Source organism: Halichoerus grypus, chromosome 3 (genome assembly GCF_964656455.1).
Source record: "Halichoerus grypus chromosome 3, mHalGry1.hap1.1, whole genome shotgun sequence".
NCBI lineage: Eukaryota > Metazoa > Chordata > Mammalia > Carnivora > Phocidae > Halichoerus > Halichoerus grypus.
Genome location: NC_135714.1, coordinates 26,812,065 through 26,826,014, shown reverse-complemented (window position 1 = coordinate 26,826,014; position 13,950 = coordinate 26,812,065). Strand labels below are relative to the sequence as shown.

At 36.3% G+C, this 13,950-nt stretch overlaps 1 pseudogene; it reads right to left on the bottom strand.

Moving 5' to 3' along the window:
- Nucleotides 1-11,408: 11,408 nt before the first annotated feature.
- LOC118532929 (armadillo repeat-containing protein 1-like) lies at nt 11,409-12,657 on the bottom strand (annotated as a pseudogene).
- Between the last annotated feature and the right edge of the window lie 1,293 nt (nt 12,658-13,950).

The following is a 13,950-nucleotide window of genomic DNA, read 5'->3' as shown; positions in this document are numbered from 1 at the left end:
GTGGCCTGGCCTACATCACAAATCTAAACCTGTCAGACTGCAGTTATGGGAAAAACTTCACTGTCGAGGAAGCCTAATATACACCAATCACAATCCTACATCCCAGCTTTAGCTAGTTTGCCTTACCCTAGAAAATAGGACCTCCTAGGCTTATAAAAGCCTAACCAATTATACCTTGTCTCCACCTTGCCTCTTGTTGCCTGTAACATTCTATAAAACTCATTCTTGCCCCAAATCCCTTGGAAAGAGTCCTCTACTGCTTGTGAGGGCTGCAGTCCCCTATTCCATGGACTGTTTTCCTTTGAATAAAGGGCATCAAATGGGTTACTAAATTGTTTTAGTTTTTTTTTTTTAATTTGACAGGGGCCTCAACTGGGAAGGTTGAGACAACTCAGGATGGGTTGATTATCTCTTATTTAATAGTTCATTTTTCTACACTAGGTTGGTCTACTGCACAACGGAGGTTTTGGGGTGGTCAAAATTTTCATATGTAGACTGGCTTCCCTAGAGCATGCATTCCAAAAGAGAGAAAGCAGAAACTACCAGGCCAATTAAGCCTCAGGCCTGGAAAGGCACATCACTGGTGCCATGTTCTATTGGTAAACAGTCACAGACCCGACCCCCTGGCCTTGATTCAAGAGAGTAATTATCCTCACTACTTGATGAAGAAGTAGCAATTCATACTGCAGAAGAGCATGAGGAACAGGAGATATCATTGTGACCATCTTTGGCTGGATAAAATCAGTGAAGGAGAACCACCATAAGAACTATGGATTAAGAAATTTATGAATGGAATCAGATGTTATATCATTGTGGATCCAGGGCAATAATGATGCAAAAATAAGAGTGGAAGAAATAGGAAAAAGTGTGTAGAACTATCAGGGAAATATTGAAGCTAGTTACATCTAGCTGCTAGAGTAGCAGCACAAGGAGGGGTGGGATAGTAGTCTGTGGAAGGATTTTGGTTCTTTGCTCTTTGTGGCTACGTCCATTCTGAGTTTTGCAACAAAGCATTTGGGGGTAGGCTTGGGGTTGCTGTTGTTTACGATGGCTAGCAGTCATGGGAAGTGGAGTAGGGTGCAGGGCAGGCAAGAACAGGGACAAATTGGAAAACATCTGTACCACTTGGTCTATCCTAAACCGATATGTCTATCTCAAGCCTAATGTCTGTTTCTTCCCTCTGCCTCCCAAGTATTCATCCATTCCAACTTGGAATTGCATAGGTAAAAGCTTCCTGGGATATATCTTTCCTGATATGATTAAATTGGGCATAGAACAATACAGTATATACATATATTCAGTGACAGATCATAGTTTACAAACATGTCAGCAAGTGCCAATTATTTAATCTTACCTAGTCAGAAAAAATTATTGAATGAGTTGTGTTTTTATTTTTGAGATGGATATATTTTGAGATGGATAACCATGTACTAGTAAAGTATCACAACAACTATACAGGTGCATTAGGTGTAATTGGGTGTATGGTCCACCTTACTGATAAATTGTTATCAAGTGGCTTTGTATTGCTTTCGTATTAGTCACCTAACTGCCACTTCATTCATTTATTCAATACACATTTATTGAGCACTACTGCATGCCAGAAATTATGCACCTCTGATGGCTATATTTGTAAAGTTGAAATATTTTCCTTTCTTATTTTATGTAAATTTCATCTTATTGAAAGCCATTTTTAATCAAGAATTCATATATTTGCCTTGAATCATAATTTTGGGAAGGACTTTGAAAGGTTATTCAGGCAAAACTACTCCTAAATCACTGGTTCTCTCCATATTTCCCCAGTGTAGCTGGTACAATCAACACCAGTACAATGAACCGACCTGAATGATGACATGTCAACTCTCATTAATCGCTGAATTGATATACAAAGGTTCTGGGGAGTGTCTACATTAGTAATGGAAGTGATTCAAAAATGTTAGAAAATTGTTTCCCATTTCAATCTGATTTTTTTTAAGTATGTGATTTAACATCTTGTAAATGCATTAGTGCTGTGAATACCACTGAGAAAAAAAGGACATTTGTAAAGATTTCCTTACTTTGCCTTGATGTGTAAGGCGAAAATTATTTTCGCTTTTAGGAATATAAATGGTTTGATATTTCTGCTTGCGTTTTTTTTTTTTTTTCCACTTTTAATTTCCTACCAGTAGACCCCTTCCACGAGCAACACAGAGAGGTCATGTCACTGCCCTGCACCAATACATTCAGCAAACTGGAGAATTGCTTGGGAACCATATTAAGCACTTTCTCTTTCTCCATATCATTCATTATCCAAAACATCCTCAGTCAGATGACAATCTATTTCAACTGCACACCAAGGAACTACATTTGGTTAAAGAGTAAAACTGAAAGCAAGAGTGTGGGGGGGGGGAGGTAAAGAGAAGGCTTATTTTTTCATTATTATCTGTCAATTAGACATTAAATTATTGGATTTCAGATCTGATCTCAAGAAGTTATCTTTTCCATATACTTTCTATAAGTACAATAGAGGCTATGTGACATTCTAAATTTGTCTGAATTTCGGCTACCGAGACAATAGACCAATCAATGATGAAAATAATACATGTCCTTTGCTTTTTTTTTTTAATTTTTATTTTTTTTTTTTAAGATTTTATTTATTTATTTGAGAGAGAGAATGAGATAGAGCATGAGAGGGGGGAGGGTCAGAGGGAGAAGCAGACTCCCCGCCGAGCAGGGAGCCCGATGCGGGACCCGATCCCGGGACTCCAGGATCATGACCTGAGCCGAAGGCAGTCGCTTAACCAACTGAGCCACCCAGGCACCCGTGTCCTTTGCTTTTTAGCCTCAAAAATGTATTTTTAAAAGCTGTAACATGACTGTAACATTAAAGAAATGTCAGTCTTTAGGTCAGCAATTCTGAATTGACATGAACATGGTCTCAAATGACTGTATTTTCAGGACAACTTGGTCCAAGAATTGCCTTAGCAGACATTTAAATATCAATTCTCTTTTTCATGAACTATTTTCCCTATTTCCTGTTTACAAATAATCAGTGCACCTAAACTCTTATTTTCTGTGATTTTAACCCTCTCATGTTTTTCTCCTAAAATTCAAAATTTGACTCCAAGAAAAGGCAGATATTATTTCTACTGTGTATAAAATTAGCATTACTTCTTAATTTTTTCATATCACTGGCCAATATATTTGATATCTTCATTTCATAGTACATTTATCATGGAATCAAAAATGTTACTTAAATTCTGTCTCTTTCCTCCATGCCCAATGTCACAAAATGGCCATTCTCTTAGTTTAGTTCATGAATTTTGTAATGTAGATGATTTTCACAACCTCTTAACTGGTCTTATCACCAGTCTCAATTCAACCTTGCTGAGCCCTTTAAGTACATGATCTCTTCTAACACACACATATGTATGTGCACACACATAAACATACACACACATTCCAGATCACTTAACAAGCATGTAGTAGAACTTGGACTTGAACCCAGGTCTTTCTAATTCTCTAGTCTATCTATTCTCTTAAGTAGTACACCGATTCACTTTTGTCTTCCCACAAAACCATGAACTCTGGGAGGACAAGAACTATATCTTAATCCCCTTCAAATACCCCAGGCTTATCCTAGAGCCTAGAGCAGAGTAATAACTCAATAAGTATTTAATAAATTAATCTATTTAAATAGGAAAATCACACTCGGCTTTTCCTGCAGGATTGAGACTATTAAAATACTAGGTTACCTACCGAGTATATCAGGCAAATTCATTTAGTAGGTATATGACTGCTTTATGTAGTAGCCCCAGGTAATATATTTTGGGGTCAAAGAGTAAAACTTTGATATGTAGATATGTAGAATATTTGAGCAATTATGGGAAATATTTTGGTGATTAGAACTGCCTGTGATGGCAGGGAATTCCACAGCAGTGAAGTTATTTCGACAAAATGTGAACCAACCACTGGACCTAGCCATTAGAGGACAAACAAGAATGGAAAGGATTATTAGACTATACACTAGATCAAGCCATTTTATACCCAAATAGTTTTTCTGTTTTCTTTTATAACTAAGTCCAGAAAATAACTCTACTTTCTACCACAGTTTCCACAAAGAGATAACAACAGAGAACACACTCATCAGACAGCAATTCATCAATTTCTTTCTCTTTCAAGGATTAATTTACTTTTTTAACTAATTTTATTTGAATAAAAATGTTTAAAAGGCTTAGGGTGCAGATGACAAAATAGCAAACCTCCGGGGACAACTGTGTATATTCATGCCTCAGCTGCCAATGTTAAGACGTCCCAAAACACGGTCCAATAGCATAACAAATCAAAAGTGACACAGTTAATTCAAGGAAAGGGGCCAGCATACACTATGTAATCCTTTTTTTGCTGACTTGCACAAGAGCAAACATCAGTATGTAATGATGCATTATGACACAAAATAACAGGGGTTAGGGGCAAGCACAGACTAAAATCTTTTCTGCAGCATTTATGAAAGATTCAGAGCCACTTACTGTTCTTTTTTGCTGGTCTAAGCATGAATCAGTTTAACAGCTCAATTTACAATGTTATTGCTCATGGAGGGAATAAAAAATATATCAGATGTTCTATGAAATCTATGTAAGTGAGAAATTAGTAATTTTCAATTGTTCACAGTGAGAACACTTTTTTTTTTTTTCCCAAGCAATTTGGTATTCGTAGAGAAAATGAATAAAAATTTATTATTTTCTAAAAGGACGAAAGCATTGGTAGGTGGATGTATTTGTACATAAAAAATGAAGTAATTTCACATGGTCCTGAATTAGCTTCTACAGAGTTAGAGTAATTTTAGGTTTATTTCCCTTTGTGCAACTGAAAACTGCTTCTTTTCATTCTTCTTGTTTGATATACTTTACATAGATTTGGGCATTTTAAAAAATGAGATTGATAAGTCAAGTGACAAAAATTAAATATCAAATGACTGAAGCAAATATTGCTTAAATGGATAACATTGAAATCTGATGAAGTCGATTTTCAGCCCAGTAAAAACAGCAAGACTTCTAGAACAATCAGGTTATTTTAATTGAGAAGTACGCAAGCACACAGGGCCCAATTCAGTACTCCAGTTTAAATTCCCAAGTTAGAAACAAGTTAAATTTGGCTCATTATTTTAAGGAGTATTATAACTTAATTAAATAGAGCAGATATTTTTAAACTTGCACAAGAATATAAAGAGATTGGTAAAATAACTCTTCACTTGTAGGATTACTCATAATACAGTGGAGAAAAAAAAAAAAAAAAAAAAAAAAAGCACCAAGGTAAGTGCTAAGGGACCTGGGTTTAATTCTGGTTTTACTAATTAGCTCTGTGACTAGATTGAGACCCAGTGTGAAGGAATTATTTCTCCTCAGTGAGGCTCAGCTTCCCATGTCTTCGTATGCAGATTATGGTTTCAGATCCAATGATCTCTCAGGTTTCTTTCAACTCAAACATTGTGGAATTTTGTGAGACTATTTTTGGATACAGTGAATATTTGTATTGGTCATTGTCTCAAAATAAATGGAAGAAAAAACAGCAGAGAAATTTTTCATTCTAAGCTTGTAAACGCATTCAGATTTAAAGCCTCAAGCAGAATTATATGAAAAACATGCTACTTCGTGGGTGATTTTTTACATTCAAGTCAGAATATTTTATCTTGGAAATGGAGGATGCAGCAGGAAAGCATTTACCCCTTATAAAGACTGGAACCAACAAGTTGGCACAGACAGGTCTGCTGAGTAAGGTCTCTGTCTTCTGAAGGATGGTTTGGGGTTCTAAAGTGGCCACTGTCCAACTGGGGAATGATGGGCAAGTGACTTAATTTGGGGGGACTTTATTTTCCTTATATTAAAACCCAGAGATACTTAAATCTAACTTACATGGTCATTTTCAGACTTATATGAAATATTTAAAACCCAACTAAGTGGGTTTTAAATAAAAACTTAAAAAACAACAGCAACAACAACAAAAAACAACTAAGTGCCTGGCACTGAAAGATGTTTGTTAAATGTTAATTGATTTTCCCTTGCAGGTAGTTTTTACCTAAGTCACTGCATTTTTTTGTTTTTGTTTTTGTTTATTGACCTATGTTTTTAGAAACTGTTTGATGGGAATGTTTCAATGTCCTAGAAAGTAGAAATAGCTTTTGCCCACTTCAATTCACCAAGCCATTTCTTTCAAAGTAGATTCAGACAAGCCTGCATTTAAAAATTCAAAGGTGAGTGCACTGTGGACAGTATAGTATTTGGGAGGAAAAAAGAAAAGAGTATCTTCTTCAAAGAGTTCCTAACACAATGTTTTGGTGCCTGCAGTGAAACTCAACTAAATACTGTTAGTAAAAACTGTAAATGCTAATCACATTGAGAATTCTTCTACCTTGGAACAATAAGACATAGTTTTGGAAGCTACAGGCAGTTAATTCTATTGCTCTTGTCTGATGGGATTACTGGAAAAGCTGTAGCACTAGGCCAAGTGGAAAATGATGGTTACAGTTAAATACATTGTATATTTTTATATAATTTTTAATGAAGTGCTAGTGTTTATATCTTGATGTATTAAAAAATGCCTCTGCCAAGATTTCCAATTTCTTTATCTCTTCTTCCATTTCTATATTGAGTTTCTATTCTTAATCTAATAAAAGAAATCAATTGCACTGCAAAGACACATTAGAGAATCAAAATATTTAATACTGTGTTTTATAGTTGTTTTGTTTTTATATTTGGGTAAATTGTTTACACATTTTGCATTTTACTTTTGATTTGGCTTTCATCTAACAAAATGATTAGCTTGTCATGTTTATGGCTAAGCATCATACTGAAAGGAACATAACTCAGCATATTCATATAAGTGCAGTGAGCAAAGGTGGTGATGAAGCAAAGTGGAGCTCTGGTCAGCATTATGATCATTTTAAATTGTGTCATGCTGGTATTTTCCACTCATTGGAGAGGACATGTGTCAATGTTATTTAAAAAAAGACTGTTAAGAACAAAATAATAAAGGTAGACCTTGTACACTCCCTAAAATTGTGGTTGTATTGTGACCAGCTCTATTAACCCAGCATCAACCTGAAAACATTGTCTCTGACCTCAAGGAAGTTACTCTGCAGACATATATGACTTAACTAGAGAACATTTGAGGAAGCACAAAATAATAGAAAATAAATTATTCTAAAGTGCTAAAGGGATGATGGATCAGAATATATGACAAATTGTAATGAGAAACCTAGGGACTAAGTACAACCTCTTAACAGTGAATCAATACAGGAACCAAAGTCAGGCAGGAAAATGCAGCCTGACAAGATCCACACTTTACTCAGACCACCAAGTTCAAAGTTATATATCATCTAAGAACTCAAGAATGGAGGTTATAAGGTAGCTTCAGGCAGATGGCATTGAACACCATTTCCTATTAGGTACTTCTTTAGAGAATGAAATGGTGTCACTTAAAAATTTGATTCAACAATTATTCTGCATATCCCAATTATTTCATGCTTTAAAGAGAGGCATTACATCAGTGTAACTATGCTCAACATTTCTAAATTTCACCTGTACTGACATTTAAAGATCCACCCACCCTCCAAATAAGGATTTTTTTGCTGTTAGTGTGTGTGTATGTGTGTTTAACTTTGTTTTTGTTTTATTTGGTTGTTTCATTTTTTTAATGCTGTTGAGGAAGGCTGATTCCTGATGGATGGGGAGGGGTGAGGAGCAAAAGAATTTGTATTCAGGAAAGAATGAGAAAAAAACAACATAAATAGTTTTTGAAGACATGCCTCGGAAAAAGTGATACAAACTGATTTTGCTGTGTCTGTAAGCAGAAAGGAGGAAGACCTCACCACATATGAGCCCTCAGGGGTCTTCTGTAACTGGTTAATGCGAAAAAGAACCATTGCATTGCAAACTACCTGACTGGAAGCTGAAGACAAAGTTGCTTCATGGATCTGCTATGTGGAAAGGATCTGTGCAACGAGAATGTCTGTAGTAAGTGGCCGTGATGATGGCGGGTGCACATTTAAGTTTCCCTACATGCCCAAGTCTATGCTAAGTGTTTTTCGGGCACCATCTGATATTATCTTCTAATGGCATCTCCAAGGTTTAGGTACTATTATGATCAGCCCATTTTCAGACATGAGGAAACGGAGACATTGAGCAAAAGTCAATGGGTCTCAGTCTTGGAGACACATTAGAAACACCTGAAGATGATTTAGAACTACCTTTAGGGCTTGAATTCAGACTCTCTGGGAGGTTGGGGCACACTGGTATTTTTAAAGCCCCTTTTGTGGTTCTAATATGAAACCAATGTTGATAAGCACGAAATTATGTAATTTCCCCAAGTTAAAACAATGAGGGTGAAGTCAGGATTGGCGCCCAGCAAGGTAGACTCTTCATGATACATTCAGCTGTCTGTATTTGGGGAAGCAACAGCAGGCTGGAATTAACAGTGCAGTTCAACCCTGTTCCAAAAATATGACAGCATCTTATGGCAGGTCCTCAGCATCCTGTTCTTGGACACTCCTTCTTTTAAAACCCTCCTGTGGCTTCTCATTGCTCTTGCTGTAACAAAAAATTTCTTTCACTTCGTCTATAAATATGAAAGCCCCCAGAACCTTGCCTCATCCTTGCCCTTGGAGATATTCTTCAGGCAGTGGTTTTCTGACCCCTCTGTCTCTGGGTTTTTCCAGATTCTATGGCCTCTGCTTGGATTATGTTTTCTTTCCTTCTTCCCAAATTAATACTTGCCCCACCTTCTAATTTTATCTCAAGGGTCACTTCTCAGGGAAAACATGATTTTCATAACTAGGTCCAAGCCTTCACCTTCCCCATTCACCTTATGGATTCTCCAAGCTTCAAGTTCCTTTACCACGTTTACAGCTTCACTTGGTAACTACATGCACAAGATTTCTGGATGGAGGTCTCTCCCTGCCATCACTCTCCCTGGGCCTAAAGCAGTTAATTAGTGGGCACATCTCTATTTCGCTCTCCTTATGCCATCTTAAATTCCAGCTGTCTTACAGCAAAGTTTATCTTCCTGCTCTATAATGTAGTTTTCCTTAAGTTTTTATTCACTTTAAAAATGTCAGCATTCTCTTCATTGCCAGGGCTTGGGTTGTTAGAACTACTCACTGTTCTCTTTCATCCAAGACTTACACTTAGTTGGTCAACCTTGGTAGTTGAACACTAAAAATATCTTCTTAATTTCTTGTCTTCTTTTCATTCCCACTGCCACCCCCAAGTTCAAGGCCTCATCCCTTCTAATTTACACTACTGCAGCACTGCTCAACATAAGTTGGGTGACACGCATTGGAATCATTTAGATTCATGGGTAGAGCTCATTACAATGATATCTGCACCTTATCCCAGTTCAAAAGAATCTGAGTCACTGAGCTAAAGCTTTAGGATCTGAAATTTTAAGAAGTTCCTACATCATTCCTCTGCCCACAGAAGTTTGAGAATCATTAAACTGAAATAACTCTGTAAGCATTATCCAATCCCAATCCTTTCCTCCTTCAATTGAACATAGGTGTTCCTTCTACATTAATATCCTAAGGAATTATCCCAGTAGCAAAATATTCAAACTAAAACAAATAAATTCTGAAACTACATTGTAGGGTTATAGAATTAAGGATCCATTTAAAGTTTAGAAAGGATGTTTTACTTCCTCTATGTTGTTCCAACTTATTTTTGTACATATCTTCCATTCTTTTCTAGACACAAACTGCAAGACATATTTCTGGAGATTTTTCTCTGTATCCGGTTAACACTTTTACACCATTTTACAAATCAGCTTGCTTTTTTCCCCACTGAAAATATGCTCACTCCAACATATGTCTCAAATTACAAACTTCTCTTCTCACCTCAAATGAAATCTTTTAATTACTCTTTGGTGGTCTCTTGAGGGATGGTGACAGCCAAGACTTTTATTATGTATCTAAAATATAAATGACAACTTTTCCAAGATTTTCCAATCTAGTTTCATCATACTTTTCAAAATATCATAAAGACTCTCAAAATGACTCTCATCTCTCCTTTTAACTCATGTGTCCTACGGTTCCCAGTTCTAAGGAGATGTGTCTTAATATATTTTGGTACTTGGTACAACTGTTGCTGCAGTTTGTCTGTTGTTTTGTTGTTACTATTATCATTATTGTTGGAAAGTACAAGTATGGGTGAAGGGATTTTGCAGATGAATAATCAAACCTGAGAGCTGTTGTATATTTGAGGATTGGTCTGTGGTACCCATTCAACTTTCTTGTAGTCTACTTACCTGTGCCAATTGGATGGGCTTACTGAAATTTGAGGGGTTGAATGTCAGAGAGAGTACCATTCTACTGCTAGTCTCAATGCAGAGGATATTAGGTTCTCTACTACAGTGTTCAGGTGTTCATTCACTGTCTTCTTGGATGACAGGCAGCTGTTACAACATCAGTCGTTTCCAGATTTTTGATTCACATCTACAGTGATATGTTCTTGAATTCACCAATCCTTCCTAATTCCTACCCATCCCTGGTTACTGCAGATATAGAAGCTCCTATGTTGCTCCAGCTGGTAGGTGGTATTGTTCAGCAGTTGTTCCTTAAGGACAGGCCTAGACTTTGCTTCTCTAGCTATTTCCAGGATTTTTCAATTACCTAATTACTTGTAACAAAAAAAAAAAAAAAAAGTGTTATGTTTAAAATAGCTGGAGAAATTTCTGCTTCCTTCCTCCAATCTGGGATTTATGACATACTGTAAGAATTCTCAAATCATACCTCCTACTGTATTATGCATATATTGTGCCCTTGGCCCAAATGCAAGTTTCTCCTGCATTATAACTAAATCATTTCATTGGCATCCTTATAAAAGTCTTGATCATTTTTTTCCTTTTAAGTTTTGATCATTCTGAACAATAGTGGGTGCATAGTAAACATTTACTTATTTTAATGAATGCATTCCCATATTCTTACTATAATCGTATTTAAACAATAAATATTTATTTGATACCATCTATGTTCTAGATACTATTCCATGTGTAGAAGTAATGAAGTAGACTTGATTTCTCTTCTTTTTGTAAATTATTATTATTTTACAATCTATTTCAAAAAATGCTGTTTCAGTTGCCTTAACTTTTCTATAAGAACTTTATAACAAGGCAAATTCACCTGTAACATCTGTCCTTTTTACTACTGAGTGGGACAAAATGGCCAATAAAATGTAAAATGCAGCATATGCAATCATGTAATCTAAAAAATTTTCATGAAATTTATTGTGAATTGCACTTGACAGTTCACCACAACGATGGAAAACTGGCCCCTTGTTGGTTCACATAGTCCTTGAAAACCAAACTGAAGTCACCGGTTTTTATCTGGATAAAAAGTTTGCAGCTCTGCTCCAGCAGTAACTTTACCTTCTGGGTGAGTCAATCTAGGACACTGCTTTGTCCTGCTCTTAGTGGGCTCTCATCCTCAGGCAGGTAGTCAGACAGTTCTGTGTTCTATTCTACTTCCACAGGCGTGTCTGGGAATGGGACCAGCATCTCTTCTCCACTTTCACTTTTCACAACTTGCTGAGCCTTCATAACCTGGGTTGATCCTATTACTGATGCAAAGCCTCTGCTTTCAAATCTGAACGGATTCACACCACACAACTTTGAACAGCCATTTGAAAAGTAATGCTAATAGAACCTTTAATTTTTTTCTTCAAATTTTTATTTAAATTCTAGTTAGTTAACATATAGTGTAATACTGGTTTCAGGAGCAGAATTTAGTGATTCATTTAACACCCAGTGCTCAATACAACAAGTGCCCTCCTTAATACCCATCACCCATTGAGCCCATCCCCTGCCCACCTCCCCTCCAGCAACACTGTTTGTTCTCCATTGTTGAGAGTCTCTTATGGTTTGCCTCCCTCTCTTTTTTTTCCTTCCCCTATGTTCATTTGTTTTGCTTCTTAAATTCTGCATGAGTGAAATCATATGGTATTAGTCTTTCTCTAACTGACTTATTTTGCTTAGCTAATACCCTTTAGTTCTACCCACATTGTTTAAAATGGCAAGCATTCATTCTTTTTGATGGTGGAGTAGTATTGCATCATATACACACATACACGTGTATCTTCTTTATGTATTCATCATTCGATGGACATTTGGGCTCCCTCCATAGTTTGGCTATTATGATAATGCTGCTATAAACATTGGGGTACAGACTGGGCTTGAGAAAAATGTAGAAGAAACCAGAGAGAACCTTACTACAGAGATAAAAGACCTCAAAAACACAGAGATAAACACCTTTATTTTTTACCAAATCCTCTTCACAGAGATTTCTCTGAGACATATCATCAGTACCATCTATGTGCAAAACCACTATTTTGGGATGTTTGTATGTAGTTCCCAGAAATATCTGAGTTTTCTTTCTATGTGAACTCATTTCATTGAAACTATCACCATCTACCATATTGGAAGACTGAAGAATGCCATAAATTTCAGAAGCTAGCAGTTTTGTTTCTCTTGGAGCTGTAGTCTTCTCTACAACGTTTTGCAAGCTTAACATCATCCCCAGTTCTCTTTTCATCTTTGTTAGCACAGCGTTCTGCCAAGTACTGAAGAATGAGTAAACCCGAGTGGATGGCAGGGTGGTTGTAAGAGTCCAGAAATAAAATATGGCCAGGCAGACATCCCTGATCCTAAACAATGGTTCCTCTATTTAATGGATCTGCTGCTAGATCCCATAGCTAGTTAACTACTGAGAAAGCATCAGGTTCTTCATTCATGGTGGAGGAGGAAGAATTCATCTATGACATACACAAGCAAAATCTTCTTAAATTTGTGCCAGAGATTTAGGAGTCCAGAGCCTGCCACACCATCATGGCCACAGTAAGGAATGAGGTAGAGGGACCCAGGAGACACAGAGTGGGTCCCTCCATTTGAAACTGTGGCCTCAGCAATGGCAAATGACCAAGCTAACTCTAGGAGCCAAAGAGCAAGGACACTGGCAGGGAAAGGCTATATAGAGTCTCCCCCATGACCCTGCAGCATCTGTCAGTTCTTGACTTCTTTCTTACGGGGACTATAGATTAGTGGAAGTTTTCAAGTAGTAAGGTATAGCATAAAAGTATCTTTATTTGTTCCTGTTGACACATTGTTGCCTTGATTTTACTCTGTAACAATACATTTTTGAGCATTTTTGCTTTAGTAGCTAGACTCATTTCTTTCTCTAAGTCATTTTCATGACGTTCTTTTTAAAATGGTGATGATGTTGGTAAGTTCCAATATCTTATTGTCTAACAGTTTTATCAATACCAAAATATCATGTAAGATCATATGTAAATATATAAATATATAACTGGTTTTTCTTTCTGTTTTTAGTATCCACATATTCATAACTAAATAAGCATTGATGTGTTTTAATATTAGAATCAAATTCAAGGTGTGGTAATTAATTACTGTTTCATATATTAAATGTTCCATTATACATTATATTCCATTTTATTAAATAGAATAATTATTATATACATTAAAGAATTCCATTGAAAATAGGAGAATTTAATCTAAAGATGTAGTCAAAAATGGTTTGTCTGATCTCCAGCATCCTGCCACTGTATTTCTTCTTTACATATATATATGTAAAGAGAGAGAGAGATTGAGAGAGAGAGAAATTAAGGTTGAAAGAATTTTAATGCCTTCATTATGAATCTTCATTATGACACTAAAACAATCTTCCTTCTGGTTTGCAGACAGCTGAATATATCCTGTATGGCTTAATGACTTACTATTTTTAAGGGACTGAGGGAATGAACAGGACACTTCTAATATCATTAAATTTAGGATTATTCTTATAGATGTTGTCTTCATGGTCATGACACCTTGAAACCATGATCTTCAAGCTTTGCTATCATAAAGATACCAAATTTTTATCCCCTGAACCAGATTCTCTTCTTCATCTGTCATTGAGAGAATCAAAACAATCAC